General features: G+C 37.8%; 1 long non-coding RNA gene across 3 annotated transcripts; it reads left to right on the top strand.

Annotated features, from left to right (window-relative positions):
• Positions 1-2252: 2252 nt before the first annotated feature.
• LOC127120778 (uncharacterized) lies at positions 2253-15415 on the top strand. 3 transcript variants are annotated; one of them, XR_007803251.1, is made up of 2 exons: positions 2253-3034; positions 14824-15415. It is a non-coding gene; the product is annotated as an uncharacterized LOC127120778 (long non-coding RNA). The 3 variants fall into 3 exon arrangements; XR_007803250.1 differs by lacking the exon at positions 14824-15415 and adding an exon at positions 3549-4160; XR_007803252.1 differs by lacking the exon at positions 2253-3034 and adding an exon at positions 13543-14308.
• The last annotated feature ends 643 nt before the right edge of the window (positions 15416-16058 follow it).

Here is a 16058-nt window from a genome sequence, read left to right as displayed (position 1 = left end):
AGATTCACTGGAGAAAGAAGGAAGAGAAGCAAAACACTCTGAGGTTTCCTTGGAACAAAACCTTGAGGAAAAAGAAAGAGAGAGAACAGAGAAGGACGGATAGAAACTTTGGCATAGGAACCCTGCCTACCCGGAGAATTCAGAGAAAAGAAACCCTGAAGGCAGCCCATCTGCACCGAAGCCATCGCCGTCCAATTCCCGCTGCCTAACTTATTCCGATACTACAAGTGGTCAATCCCTTCAACCTTGAATTGGCAAACAGGTTTGCGTATCTCTATTGTTTATACTTTCAATTGGCCATATCTACATATATAATGCATCATGATTAAATGTTGATATATAATTTGCTTTCGTATGGGAATTTAAATATGCTTGAATACCCTGAATGTTTGACCATGTTATTCTTGTGATAAAATGCCATAAAATTCAAAGTTCCTAACGTGGGGCTGTTTTCAAATTCAAAATCCGTGGCCTATTCTGTTTTTTTTTTATGTTTTATCATAGCCATGCATTATTCATCCTATCCTATTTATTGTTGTGATATTTCTCCGGTGTAATCTTCGATTGCACCCTGATTTGGTGTTCTGACATGTTTCTTTTTTTGAGTTTCGTAAAGGTTCACATATCCCAGGAAAAGGTTATTGGCTAGGTATTCCACTTTATTTGTGGGATACCCTTGTGGAGTTTCACCCTAAATTAATTTTTAATGTATTAATTTCTAATGTATTAATTTTTTAATATATTATTTTTAATAATTTTAATGTGGAGTTTCATCCTAATTATATAATTAATTGTAAAACTTTGCCTCTGAATAAGTGATCTTGGACCTCTCTTTGTTGCCTTACGATTACGATATTACGGTCATGTCCCGCGAACGTGGGGATACCCTTAGCAAAGACCCTTCGGTTAAATCATCATAAAATAAATTATAGTCCCTCGGATGTTGCCTTCGAATATACAACTTTGTCCCTCGATGACCCTCCGATGTTGCCTACGGTTAAATGATGATAGTCCCTTCGAATGCTAAGGTATCCTCATAACTGTTGCCTTCAATGACCAATCGATGACCCTACGATGACCCTTTTACATCCAAAGGATAAAACTACTTATTTCTCAATAATAAGGACAGTTTTACCCTCATAAGGATAGGAAATACTCATAAAGACCTTGGGTCGGTATAACTCTTAATTGCTGGCTCACAACCTAAAACATTTTTTCACACCTCACACCTTTCAAAATACCTTCAGAAAATCACCACTTGGTATACATTCATACTAGAATCATTACCGAGTTATATTTTTCTAAACAATTTTCAAAACTAAACGAGATAATCACTTTGTATACATTCATACAAGAATCATTACAAAGTTAAATTCTCTTTCCAAAAACAATTTTCCAAACAATTCACAAACACTTTTTTTTTTAGACAAAAATAATATAAGTGATCGAGCAATTAAGAGCCCATGGATAACCATGGATACAAAGGGTGCTAACACCTTCCCTTTGTATAATGTACCTCCCGAACCCAAAATCTAAATTAAGGTCTTTCCTGTTCTTTTCCGCCTTTCCTTATTGGATAAAAGAAAAGTCGGTGGCGACTCTTGCTAACCGCGACATTGCGATTAAAACCACAAAAAAGTCCAGTTCACCGTATGACAGTGCGGGATTCGGTCATGTTATGCATGTGGTAAATGTCGTACCCCAATTTTGTCCGGGCATATTTAAATTTTCGCAGAATCGATTTCATTTTTATTTTTGCATCATATACATACCATTACATACATTGCATCATGAGTAGCACCTAAAATGTCAGTCGGGATGGATTTATTTGAGAATACAGAAAAATCGGTTGAATCGTTAAAATTTGAGGAAAGACTGTATTTTTAATAATGTGTTTTGTGCTGACAATTTTAGTGTGACTGGTTTAATTTTTTTCGAATAAAATTTATACTCGATTTTTATTTTTTTTTAATTGGTCAAATATTTTTTAGAATGATATTAAAAATTAGTTAGTTTTTTTAAATATTAGTTAGATTTTTTAAATATTAGTTAGTTTAAATATTAATTAGTTTTTAAATTTTAGTTATTTAATTAAATATTAGTTGTTTTTTTATTAGTTAGTTTATTTAAAATATTAGTTAGATTTTTTAAACATTATGTTAATTAGTTCTTTATTAATGTTTTGTATATAATTGAATTATTAGTGTAATTAAAAAAATGTGTTAGCATTGGATTCCATGATCTCTCTTCTCTCTTCCATAAAAAACAAAAAAATCTCTTTGTACCTCTCTCTCACGTTTTCCCTAACGTCTCCCTCATTTCACTCTCCACTGTCTCTCCACTCACCTACCACTATCACTCACCCACTAAAATTTCCACTCACCTCTCCCTCCTCAGATAAACGACAAAAAAAAGAAAAAATAAAATCCCTCCTATCCTCTCTCACTGCTATTCACTCTCTCACTCACGCTCCATTCCCTCTCCCTCTCACTCATAAATAACACTTACTATTCACTCCCTCTCTCGCCTCCACGGAAAAACCACACACATCACCCTTTCGCTCACTCACATCTCCTTCACCACCATCAAATTTCTTCACCGAAATCACAACCCAAAATTCCTTCCACCACCTCAAAAACAATCGCCGATAGTCACCGTCAACACCATTGACCACCAAATCTCACCGTCAATCATCTTCAAACCGCTTCAAACCCTCAGCCGCCGCGAATCTACCGGCGAATCCACCGTCCACCGCCGATTCCATCTCTTCATCTCACAAAAACCCTCCGCCTCCACTAAGTTCTTCAATCACTACAAGAAACCCTCATATCATCACCGTACCGAAGCCGTCGGTGACTCTTTGAAGCTTTAGAGCCATAGGTATGTCAAGCAGATGATGATTTCAAGTTGTTGCTGCGGTTACATTGTGATTCTGCTACAACCAATATAGTGATTACGACGACTTTCCGATGCACCGGTGTTAGAGCTGACATCAAGTTTGTTTCAATAATTTCCAGCCTTCAAGTTCTCGTGGGTAACTGTTTTATAGTTTCGGTTCAATTAAATTTTTTCTGTGCTGGATTTTCTGAACGCCATTTGAGTTATTGTCGATTAGCATTTTATTTCTTATCTTTGAAACTCTGCAGAAATAATGAGAAAAACATGAATGCAGTTTGTTTTTTTTGGAATTTAGGTGATGATTTTTTTTCGATGCTTGTGGTACCCATTCTGTTAAGTAATTTTTAAATCCTTCATATATTGTTTTGATTGCTGCATGAATGAGATGAATGTTATAGTTACTGAGCAAAGACTGCTTGCAGTTACTTTTTTCTGCTTTGGATCTATTGTAGATATAGTTGGATTTGAAGTTTTCAATAGAGGGGCCATGGTGCTTTTTTTTGTTTTTTTTGTTTTTTGAATGAATTCTGAGTTAGGATGTCCATAACATTTTGGATTCATGAGTTGTATTTTGTTGTTCTATAATCTATTTCTGTCACATTTCATTTGAAACATTATGCTGGAATTCGTTTGTATATAAATTGTTGTAGGACCAGTTTGATTGTTATCCCGTAAGAGCTTTCGTGCCGACTTAATACGACGGGTCAATACGTGTGCTGTAAATTGCATTTATCGATTATCGGTCGGGATCCAAAGGCGTTTTGTTTGTATTTAGTTTAGAGGCTGCATTTTATACTGATATATACATATGTTCATAAATATATGCGTATTGGTTTGCCAATGTTTAGCAGTGCTTGGTTTCATGTTTTTACACAGCATATTATTACTGGCTCATGAGCATTGTGGGTAGTAAATCGCCTCTTAATCAAGTTGGGCAAATTCCTGTAATTTATTTTCTCTCATTCAAAACGTCGATATCATTAGTACCAATTGTCACTTTATTTCCAGTAATTATCCTAACATTGTTTGTTCTAATTGATATGGATTGGTTCACAGTATAGTCATCTTGTCAATTATGTGGTTGGTTTGATCATCACAAGTCAAATTACATTATTGATTGCTTGCTGAATTTTTATAGTGTATATAGATTTAGCTTTGATTCTATAGCCTGTTTGTTAATATGTGCATAACATGGAGTGGTTTCTATTTGGTTTCAATTCCGTTGTGATGAAATTTGGAATTCGGACTCAGTGTTCAGATAATTTAAATTATTATTTGCTCTATCTTCATCCAAAACAAATTAATCAAAAATTACATTTTGTCAAATAAATTAATTAGCTTTAATCAACCTTAGAATTGATTTAGCTAAACAAATTTTAATTAATTCAATTAATCCATTTAATCAAATTTTAATAAATTAATTTTGTTTAAAAGAACTTTGATTAACTTCTTTCAATCACAAACTCCACGTTATTTCAAACTAAATTACTTCACAAATCACCATTTCACAATCATTTTTAATTCAATTTCATTTCAATTCATTATCCATTCAAAGCCAATTTCAAAAAAGCACAATCATGCGATTCTCGATTTAAATATCGAGCCCACTTTAAAACACCCTTGTAAGTCGATTGCTCTTCGCATCGCCATCAACCTCACATAGCTTACTCTTGGGCTTCCTTACAATGAAACCTACTTGGTTATTGATTAATCGAGTAGATGAAATAATACACTAAATAAACTCATTTCATTCACAACTTCAAATCATTTTTCCAAACCATTCAATTTCAAAAGAATTTTCTCTTTTTATAAACTTGGGATGAAAAGGAGATAGGAAGCGTACGCTTCACTATTTCTCAAGCACTCGAATAATTGGCGTACGCCATATTGCGCGAGTTCTTGTCACCCGATTAAATCTTAAATCACACAATTTCAAATCACATTTTCTAAATCAATACAAATTCCAAATCCTTTTAATTCCACATTTCAGATGAAAAGAGGATAGGAGGCGTACGCCTCACTATCTTTCGATTATTCGAATAATTGGCGTACGCCACATTGCTCGAATCTTCGTCATCAATCCAAAACCACAATCGAATAAATCCAAACCTACCAATTCAAATTCAAACTATTTTCGTAAATCAAATACAACATCTAAACATATCTTTTACAATTTAAACCTCGGATGATAAAAGAGGGGAGGCGTACGCCTCACCATCTCTCGATTATTTGGATAATTGGCGTACGCCATATTGCACAAATTATCGACTTCCGACTAAAACACGTTAATTAAACTTGGATAAGGGAATAGGTGGCGTACGCCTCATTATTCCTTGAATAAGCAAGTAGGGGGCGTACGCCTCATTACCGTGCATATTTAGCATCCACAAACAAACTTTCAAAATAGTTCGAACGAAAAGGGAGTAGAAGGCGTACGCCTTATTATTCCTCGAAAGAATTGGACGATTGGTGTACACCACATTGCTCAACCTTTCGTCGTTCTTCAAAAAACATCTCAAACAACTCAAACCTAACTTCTCGCCCCCGAGCGATCGAAACCAAACACCCAGACACATCAATTCAACCTGTCACCCCCGCGTGACCAAAACCCTTCAAAAGAACACTGTCAATCCTTTCTAATGCGCACAACAAACCAGTGCTAGAGCCTCCCCCGAGAGTAGACAAGCCAGCGTTTAGCCGTTAGAACGCCGACCTACACAGTCGTTCATCAAAACAAAACACACCAAATATTCGTAGTAGCCCGAACTACGAATGCTCTGATTTCCTTATTGCACCATAAAGATACGTAGGCAGGAGATTGCTGTATCTTCGCAAGCACACTAATAAAAAACCTCCCATTTCCCCCTCCTGAGGTCTTCATCCATATCTATCATCAATTCTAATCACTCGAAGCAAACAAGTAACAGTCAATTAACAGTCAAATAGCAAAATCAGACTAAGAGGTTCCCGTTGAGTACAACGGACGTAAGGGGTGCTAATACCTTCCCCTTGCGTAATCGACTCCCGAACCCGAATATGGTTGCGACGACCATTATTCCTTTTTTTAAACGGTTTTCTCGATATTTTCCTATTCCTTCATTGGAATGAATAAAGTTCGGTGGCGACTCTGTTTCGAACATTTTTCCGCGTCCCATCGCGAGGGATCGCATTATCATCATTTTTTGAGGTGCGACAGACTGGCGACTCTGCTGGGGACCCTGCTCCAAGCAAGAGAGAGTCTAGCCTAACTTAGTCTGATTTTGCTATGATTGTTGGAAGATATTCTTTTCTTCCATGTTTATTTCTCCATATTTTATTCTTATTGCTTGTATTGTATGAAATTTTTCTTGATACTTTGATATGGGAGTTGGTATATGTTGTGAGATAAGCTTCATACTCGAGCTTCGAGAAAAACTTAGAACCCGGAGTTGTGTAGTATTGAACCGGGGGGTGTACACCTCATTGGGACAATACGAAGACTCCACCTGGAGTAGATCTGTTTGGAGTTTCCATCACAATATGGCTAGCCCATCATTGCGGTGGAGGTTCTAAACATGATCCGTGACTCTAGGGACCTCGCTTTAAACCCAAGTTTTGTTTTCATGATTGGTGATTGTGTAGTATTGAACCGAAGGGTCTACACCCTGTTCGTACAATACGAGAATCCCACTTAGATTAGATCATTTCAGAACTCCCATCACGATGTGGCTAGCCCACCATTGCGAGGAAGTTTTGAACTTGATCCGTGAGTCTAAGTTCTTTCCTTGAAAACATAACTTTAGAACCTACCTTTGAGAAATTTCTTGTAATCAGAGAAACCCGTACTTCTTTCTGTTATCCTGACGTACCCGACGTGTGAATAATTTTAAGTCTGTATTCCTATGTGAAAAAACATGGCAGAACTTCATGCATTTGCATATCATAAACATGCATTGCATTTCATCTTCCAGAGACAAAATCTCACACCATGTTCTACCCTTTGTCCAGTAAACGCTGACTACTCGACACCGGTACGAGACACGCCGCAACTACAAGATGACACTTGAACAGCTTGAAGCTAACCAGGTTTCGATGAGAACGGACATTGACTCCATGCAGGCAAAGATGGATTGTCTGCTTGAGACCATGTTACTCTTGGCCCAGAAGGAGAAAGATGCTGAGACTAACGCCGAAGCCAGGAAAGCTGTTGCTCAGTTTGGATCCCCATCACTTAGTATCCCTGGAGTGATTGACCTTGATGGTAACCCTAATCAGCTTGGAGGAGGACCGATCCCTATTCCTGTTCCCATGGTCAACATGAACCCCCACGAGCATTCTGCTACATCTGCTCGCCATGGATCCGTGATAGGTGATGAAGATCCATATGACGCCTTCTTCATGCCACAACCTGCCAAACCTGCTGTTGGAGGTCTCCCAGACCCAGCTGTTGATAGACTCCATGCTTTGGAGGAAAAGTTTAAGTCCTTGGAGGTTCACACTACTCCCGGTTTGGACGCTGTTGATATGTGCTTGGTACCAAGACTCGTGGTTCCCCAAAAATTCAAAGTCCCGGACTTTGACAAATACAAAGGGATCAGCTGCCCGAGGACTCACCTTAGAGCTTATTGCCGCAAAATGGCTGCCCACATCAGTAATGATCAACTCCTGATTCATTACTTCCAAGATAGTCTCAGTGGGGCATCCTTGGAGTGGTACATGCAACTGGAGAGAGGTCAGGTCCAGTCATGGAGAGACCTTGCTGAAGCTTTCCTCAGGCATTATCAGTACAACACTGATCTAGCGCCCAATCGCACACAGCTACAAGACATGACTCAACGCAACAATGAGTCATTCAAGGAATACGCACAGCGGTGGAGAGAGCTTGCAGCTCGTGTCCAACCTCCTCTCCTTGACAAAGAACTGATTGACATGTTTATGGGAACTCTGCACACCCAATACATGGAGAAAATGGTAGGATCCAGTTTCCCAACTTTTGCTGAGGTCGTCGCCGTGGGAGAACGAATCGAGAGCCAAATCAAGAAAGGAAAGCTACCTTGTGCTGCCAATGCTTCAAGTGGGATGAAGAAACCATATCCCAATCTCCCAAAGAAGCCAGAAGGGCAAACCAATGCTGTAATGGGAGGAGGAGGATATAGGGCACGCCCGTATGCTCCTATGCCTTATGATCAGGTTGCCGCGGTCATCCCGACACCATATCAGCCACCCTATCAGCAACCATATCAGCAGCCTTATCAACAGCCGGCTTACCAGCAGCCGCAACAAAATCAACAGCAACGTGCTCCACAATGTCAACCTAACCAACAGAGAGCAAGGAGACCAGAAAGACATTTTGATCCTTTGCCAGTATCGTATAGCAAGATCCTCCCCTACCTGCTAAAGGATGGATCGGTTGTTCTGAAGGAGATAACACCTGCAACTCCGCCATATCCTCCAGGCTACGATGCCAATGCTCACTGTGAGTATCACATGGGTGTCCCAGGGCACACAATAGAGAACTGTAAGGCTTTCAAGCACAAGGTCCAGGACCTAATTGATGGTAAGGCACTTACATTCACTCCAGTGAGGCCAAATGTCGCAACAAATCCCATGCCAGCGCATGCAGAGTCGAGTGAAGCTCGAAGATAATGTTCCTCACCAACCTGATCAATAGAGCAAATTCTGACGAAGAATCAAGAGATGAAGGCCTATTCATTTGAATGAAGGCGATCATTATGCCAAGTTTTACTATTTTTGCATTCTTGTAATTTGTTCTTGATTGTTTAAGTACTGTATGCTTTAAACATTGTTATTTATATTTGGTCTTATTAATGGGATGATTATGCATGCTTTGAATCGATCTTTCATATTCACTCATATTATCACATTTGCAAATCACAAACACATACTTCTCCACTTCACTTCCTTTATCACACTATTGTTAGTAAATGTTGGAGGGAGGATGACGAAAACAAGATACTCATAACTACTGATTGTATGCTTTCGGATAGAACCTTGTTGATGATGTACAGGCATTGTTTCAAATCCCCAAACACCGGAGAGATAAGGAGTTAATCCCTAGTCAACCACTTCGAGCCTAGAAGTAGGAGTTTCTTTCGGATCTACAAACCCTTATGCTTAACCTGGGGCAGGGTAGTGTTCAGTTGACTTGACTACACTTTCGAATTACAAAGATGAAATATCCCATACAAGGATCAACCACATGACATTCTTCGCACACATCCTGAAGTGTCGAAGGAACCATACAAATCCAAATTGTATGTCGGTTGATCTTCAATGACCAATGACTTGGCAGTCACGATTTCAAAAACAAAAGTCAAAGAAAGAGCCCGCTAAGTCCAACACCCTGAAAAGAGACTTAGGCAAAAACAGGGGAAATCCCGATGGATCAAAGCTTCAAACAAAGCGGTCCATGCAAAAGTTAGGGATCAAAACAAGAATCAAAAGAGACAATGAAAGTCTCCAATAAAACAAAACAAGATTCAGTGACCACCATAACAAAATCAAAGGGTCACTGACATCCCAAAAAAAAAAAAACGAAATAAGGTGGCTGCCATTCCAAGAGACCTTGAATCACCATCTTTATCCTTACACCTGCAAAAGACGAATGTGTGTGAGTTAACTGAACGTAGGATTGGAGATCATCATGAAGAAGGGGTGGGTTAAAATAAACTTTGAGCCTTATATCCTTTTGTTTCAATAACCATGAACCAAGCCACGTTACAACCCTCAAAAGACCCAATTGAAGTAGGGTTCATTCTGAAAGCATACTATAGCAAGGTTGAGTAAACTGACTCCTAAAGATCTGCTGATATTCTCTTCTCACTATATCACTCACACGCTAGCTAAATCAGCACCGCGACTGGACTCATGATCCACTCGCCACACACTACCACAACACTCCAAATGAATGATTGTTTTTCAAAACTTGCATAACTATTGCATTAACATCACCATTTCTTGGATAACAGTTCTTAATTGTTAGTCAGTACTTGACATCGAGAAAATTCCAACAAGGGGCAATTCAAGAGGTACTTGGTCGTTGGTGCTGACACGAATCAAGACCATCATGTGAATCAGGGGCATGGCATCTTTTGATCATATTGACCTAAGAAGTAGTCAACATGAGACAAATCTCCAAGCATCAGTTGATCAGGGAGGAAAAATACTTTAGTACTCAGTACAGCTGGGGCAAGTCCTCAAAGGCTAATCAGGGGCAGACCATAGCCAGATTTGGACATCAGAAAACAAACTCAGACCATGTCATGGGATAATCACTCCTAAGGTTTCCTTTCAAGGAGAATTCCTTTAAACACCCTACAATCAGGGGCAAGACGAGTTGCAAGGGGAAAATTCCCTTCATATTTTCAAGACAATAAAGCAAAGTTCGTCAGACATTAGTGACTGCTTGAATTCACAACCAAAATGTCAAAAGTTCATACCGGTACAATGTCACATCTTGACAAGAACCCTTGGGACACATCAAAAGCACAACCAACATGCGTTGATCACATCGGTATGCTCAGTTACAGGCTGGCCATACATCTCAGAAGAAGAAGTCGAGATCTTCTCAAGGACAAATACACAACATATCAGCAAGAGATCAAACTTGGGGGCACCAAGAGTATCCGCACCTATTGCGTGTTCATCACCTCATCAACTACCGAGTGTCGGGAAGTCAGATCCTTTCACCAATCAAAAATACAATCCACATTGACAATTACCGGAAAAGTTAAAGCCCACCTTGGTGGCACCCACACAAAAACAAATACAACCAACATTGGTTTCCAGAAATACATCGCCTTTAAAAGGGGGGCCAATCCCTATCAAACCAATCATCCTTCGTATTGAAACATGCATCACATGCATCACCTCATTACATAACGCATACATATCATTCATGTACATAACACAAATCAAGTCCAAGGTTTAGTCGTAGGCATCCATGCCAATCCTCAATCGAGTCATTGTCACTTTTTCTAAGAGAGTTCCTACCCTGTTATCGGGCGTTCCCCATTGAGTTACATCCTTCAACATTTTGTTGATAAGATGTTATCCTCAGCTAAGTCAAACATTGTTTCTTTAAACACCTACCTCGTTTCACGTTGAGAGTCCCTCAATGAGTCGTTTCCTGTAACCTTTTGTTGACAGAAATTACATCTCTCTAGAGAATATTGGTTTTGCAACCTTTTGTTGTCGATACCCTGAGCAAATCTTAGCCAACAATGTTCCAACACTACCCAGCAAATCAGGTTTACTGAACTTTGATAGTAGCCTTATTCTTCCAATATTTTTCTCACTATCATCCTTTTGGTGAAAGTCCATTAAGGAATAATATTGATCATCGTCCTATTTACGGTAACCGTTATCCTTTTGGTAATGGTAAATCCTTGACATTTGGAAAGTCCAACCCCACTGTCATCCTTTTGGTGTCAGCAACATTCGAAGTTATTATAACTTATTATCATCCTTTTGGTGGTAAAAAGTTTCGAAGTTATGATCTCACCTTCATCCTTTTGGTGATGGTGATTGTTGATTCATTATCATCCTTTTGGTGATAACGAGTCATGTTGTTTGTAGTACCCTCATCCTTTTGGTGATGGTGACTGTTGACTTATTATCATCCTTTTGGTGATAACAAGTTTTTGTCTTGATCCTACCTTCATCCTTTTGGTGATGGTGATCAATTGCGTGTGTGCTTCTTATCATCCTTTTGGTGGTAACAAGTTGTGTCTTTTAACAATACCTTCATCCTTTTGGTGATGGTGATTGTTGACTTCTTATCATCCTTTTGGTGATAACAAGTTTGTGTCTTGATCCTACCTTCATCCTTTTGGTGATGGTGATCAATGGCGTTGTGTGCGTATTATCATCCTTTCGGTGATAACAAGTTTTGTCGTTTGACAAATACCTTCATCCTTTTGGTGACGGTGACCATTTGAGTTATGGGCTCATTATCATCCTTTTGGTGATAACGAGCTTTGTTTTGATCTTACCCTCATCCTTTTGGTGATGGCGATCATTGAGTCTGTTTCAACTTATTATCATCCTTTTGGTGGTAACGAGTTTGTCGTTTGACAATACCTTCATCCTTTTGGTGATGGTGATTGTTGGCTTATTATCATCCTTTTGGTGATAACAAGTTTTGTCTTGATCTTACCTTCATCCTTTTAGTGATGGTGATCAATGGCGTTGTGTGCGTATTATCATCCTTTCGGTGATAACAAGTTTTGTCTTGATCTTACCTTCATCCTTTTGGTGATGGTGATCAGTGGCGTTGTGTGCGTATTATCATCCTTTTGGTGGTAACAAGTTTTGTTTCTAATTATACCTTCATCCTTTTGGTGACGGTGATTGTTGACTTATTATCATCCTTTTGGTGATAACAAGTTTTGTTGTTGGATCTTACCTTCATCCTTTTGGTGACGGTGATCTTTGAAGTTGATGAGTCAAGTATCATCCTTTTTGGTGATAGCCTTGATATTATACTCTTGATAATGGGAAACTTTACCAGAATAACCATCATCCTTTTGGTGACGGACACCATCCTTTTGGTGATGAAAATCTTTGAATTGTGTCTAACTTTCATCCTTTTGGTGATAGCGAGATTTGCTGTTGATCTTACCATCATCCTTTTGGTGATGGCGATCTTTGTTGTAGCCACTGTAACCATTATCCTTTTGGTGACGATTACTTTTGAAGCTCGGTTTGTCCATCATCCTTTTGGTGATGATAATCCTGACAATCATGGTGAATTACTATCATCCTTTTGGTGATAGCAGTTAAATCCACTGTCATCCTTTTGGTGTCAGAAAACCAGTCCCACATTTGTCTTTACAACAATAATGACCTGGAAAAGATTTGAATGTTGGCTCGGGGGTTGGCACTGATTTGGCATTCTACCCTATTACCTTGGTGCTGTTAGAATCCATTGCATCTTCATCTGCATCTCTCCATTGCATTCCAAAGGACAAAATTTGGATCCTTTCGTATTTAATTACCTTCCACCGCGAATGTATGATGACCATTGTCATTCTTACTTTCTAGTTCAAGATAATTAAATAGGGGCAGCTGTCGTACCCCAATTTTGTCCGGGCATATTTAAATTTTCGCAGAATCGATTTCATTTTTATTTTTGCATCATATACATACCATTACATACATTGCATCATGAGTAGCACCTAAAATGTCAGTCGGGATGGATTTATTTGAGAATACAGAAAAATCGGTTGAATCGTTAAAATTTGAGGAAAGACTGTATTTTTAATAATGTGTTTTGTGCTGACAATTTTAGTGTGACTGGTTTAATTTTTTTCGAATAAAATTTATACTCGATTTTTATTTTTTTTTAATTGGTCAAATATTTTTTAGAATGATATTAAAAATTAGTTAGTTTTTTTAAATATTAGTTAGATTTTTTAAATATTAGTTAGTTTAAATATTAATTAGTTTTTAAATTTTAGTTATTTAATTAAATATTAGTTGTTTTTTTATTAGTTAGTTTATTTAAAATATTAGTTAGATTTTTTAAACATTATGTTAATTAGTTCTTTATTAATGTTTTGTATATAATTGAATTATTAGTGTAATTAAAAAATGTGTTAGCATTGGATTCCATGATCTCTCTTCTCTCTTCCATAAAAAACAAAAAAATCTCTTTGTACCTCTCTCTCACGTTTTCCCTAACGTCTCCCTCATTTCACTCTCCACTGTCTCTCCACTCACCTACCACTATCACTCACCCACTAAAATTTCCACTCACCTCTCCCTCCTCAGATAAACGACAAAAAAAAGAAAAAATAAAATCCCTCCTATCCTCTCTCACTGCTATTCACTCTCTCACTCACGCTCCATTCCCTCTCCCTCTCACTCATAAATAACACTTACTATTCACTCCCTCTCTCGCCTCCACGGAAAAACCACACACATCACCCTTTCGCTCACTCACATCTCCTTCACCACCATCAAATTTCTTCACCGAAATCACAACCCAAAATTCCTTCCACCACCTCAAAAACAATCGCCGATAGTCACCGTCAACACCATCGACCACCAAATCTCACCGTCAATCATCTTCAAACCGCTTCAAACCCTCAGCCGCCGCGAATCTACCGGCGAATCCACCGTCCACCGCCGATTCCATCTCTTCATCTCACAAAAACCCTCCGCCTCCACTAAGTTCTTCAATCACTACAAGAAACCCTCATATCATCACCGTACCGAAGCCGTCGGTGACTCTTTGAAGCTTTAGAGCCATAGGTATGTCAAGCAGATGATGATTTCAAGTTGTTGCTGCGGTTACATTGTGATTCTGCTACAACCAATATAGTGATTACGACGACTTTCCGATGCACCGGTGTTAGAGCTGACATCAAGTTTGTTTCAATAATTTCCAGCCTTCAAGTTCTCGTGGGTAACTGTTTTATAGTTTCGGTTCAATTAAATTTTTTCTGTGCTGGATTTTCTGAACGCCATTTGAGTTATTGTCGATTAGCATTTTATTTCTTATCTTTGAAACTCTGCAGAAATAATGAGAAAAACATGAATGCAGTTTGTTTTTTTTGGAATTTAGGTGATGATTTTTTTTCGATGCTTGTGGTACCCATTCTGTTAAGTAATTTTTAAATCCTTCATATATTGTTTTGATTGCTGCATGAATGAGATGAATGTTATAGTTACTGAGCAAAGACTGCTTGCAGTTACTTTTTTCTGCTTTGGATCTATTGTAGATATAGTTGGATTTGAAGTTTTCAATAGAGGGGCCATGGTGCTTTCTTTTTGTTTTTTTTGTTTTTTGAATGAATTCTGAGTTAGGATGTCCATAACATTTTGGATTCATGAGTTGTATTTTGTTGTTCTATAATCTATTTCTGTCACATTTCATTTGAAACATTATGCTGGAATTCGTTTGTATATAAATTGTTGTAGGACCAGTTTGATTGTTATCCCGTAAGAGCTTTCGTGCCGACTTAATACGACGGGTCAATACGTGTGCTGTAAATTGCATTTATCGATTATCGGTCGGGATCCAAAGGCGTTTTGTTTGTATTTAGTTTAGAGGCTGCATTTTATACTGATATATACATATGTTCATAAATATATGCGTATTGGTTTGCCAATGTTTAGCAGTGCTTGGTTTCATGTTTTTACACAGCATATTATTACTGGCTCATGAACATTGTGGGTAGTAAATCGCCTCTTAATCAAGTTGGGCAAATTCCTGTAATTTATTTTCTCTCATTCAAAACGTCGATATCATTAGTACCAATTGTCACTTTATTTCCAGTAATTATCCTAACATTGTTTGTTCTAATTGATATGGATTGGTTCACAGTATAGTCATCTTGTCAATTATGTGGTTGGTTTGATCATCACAAGTCAAATTACATTATTGATTGCTTGCTGAATTTTTATAGTGTATATAGATTTAGCTTTGATTCTATAGCCTGTTTGTTAATATGTGCATAACATGGAGTGGTTTCTATTTGGTTTCAATTCCGTTGTGATGAAATTTGGAATTCGGACTCAGTGTTCAGATAATTTAAATTATTATTTGCTCTATCTTCATCCAAAACAAATTAATCAAAAATTACATTTTGTCAAATAAATTAATTAGCTTTAATCAACCTTAGAATTGATTTAGCTAAACAAATTTTAATTAATTCAATTAATCCATTTAATCAAATTTTAATAAATTAATTTTGTTTAAAAGAACTTTGATTAACTTCTTTCAATCACAAACTCCACGTTATTTCAAACTAAATTACTTCACAAATCACCATTTCACAATCATTTTTAATTCAATTTCATTTCAATTCATTATCCATTCAAAGCCAATTTCAAAAAAGCACAATCATGCGATTCTCGATTTAAATATCGAGCCCACTTTAAAACACCCTTGTAAGTCGATTGCTCTTCGCATCGCCATCAACCTCACATAGCTTACTCTTGGGCTTCCTTACAATGAAACCTACTTGGTTATTGATTAATCGAGTAGATGAAATAATACACTAAATAAACTCATTTCATTCACAACTTCAAATCATTTTTCCAAACCATTCAATTTCAAAAGAATTTTCTCTTTTTATAAACTTGGGATGAAAAGGAGATAGGAAGCGTACGCTTCACTATTTCTCAAGCACTCGAATAATTGGCGTACGCCA

This window comes from Lathyrus oleraceus, chromosome 2, assembly GCF_024323335.1.
Source record: "Lathyrus oleraceus cultivar Zhongwan6 chromosome 2, CAAS_Psat_ZW6_1.0, whole genome shotgun sequence".
Taxonomy (NCBI): domain Eukaryota; kingdom Viridiplantae; phylum Streptophyta; class Magnoliopsida; order Fabales; family Fabaceae; genus Lathyrus; species Lathyrus oleraceus.
The sequence above is the reverse complement of the archived record's forward strand: the minus strand, read 5'-3'. Positions and strand labels throughout refer to the sequence as shown.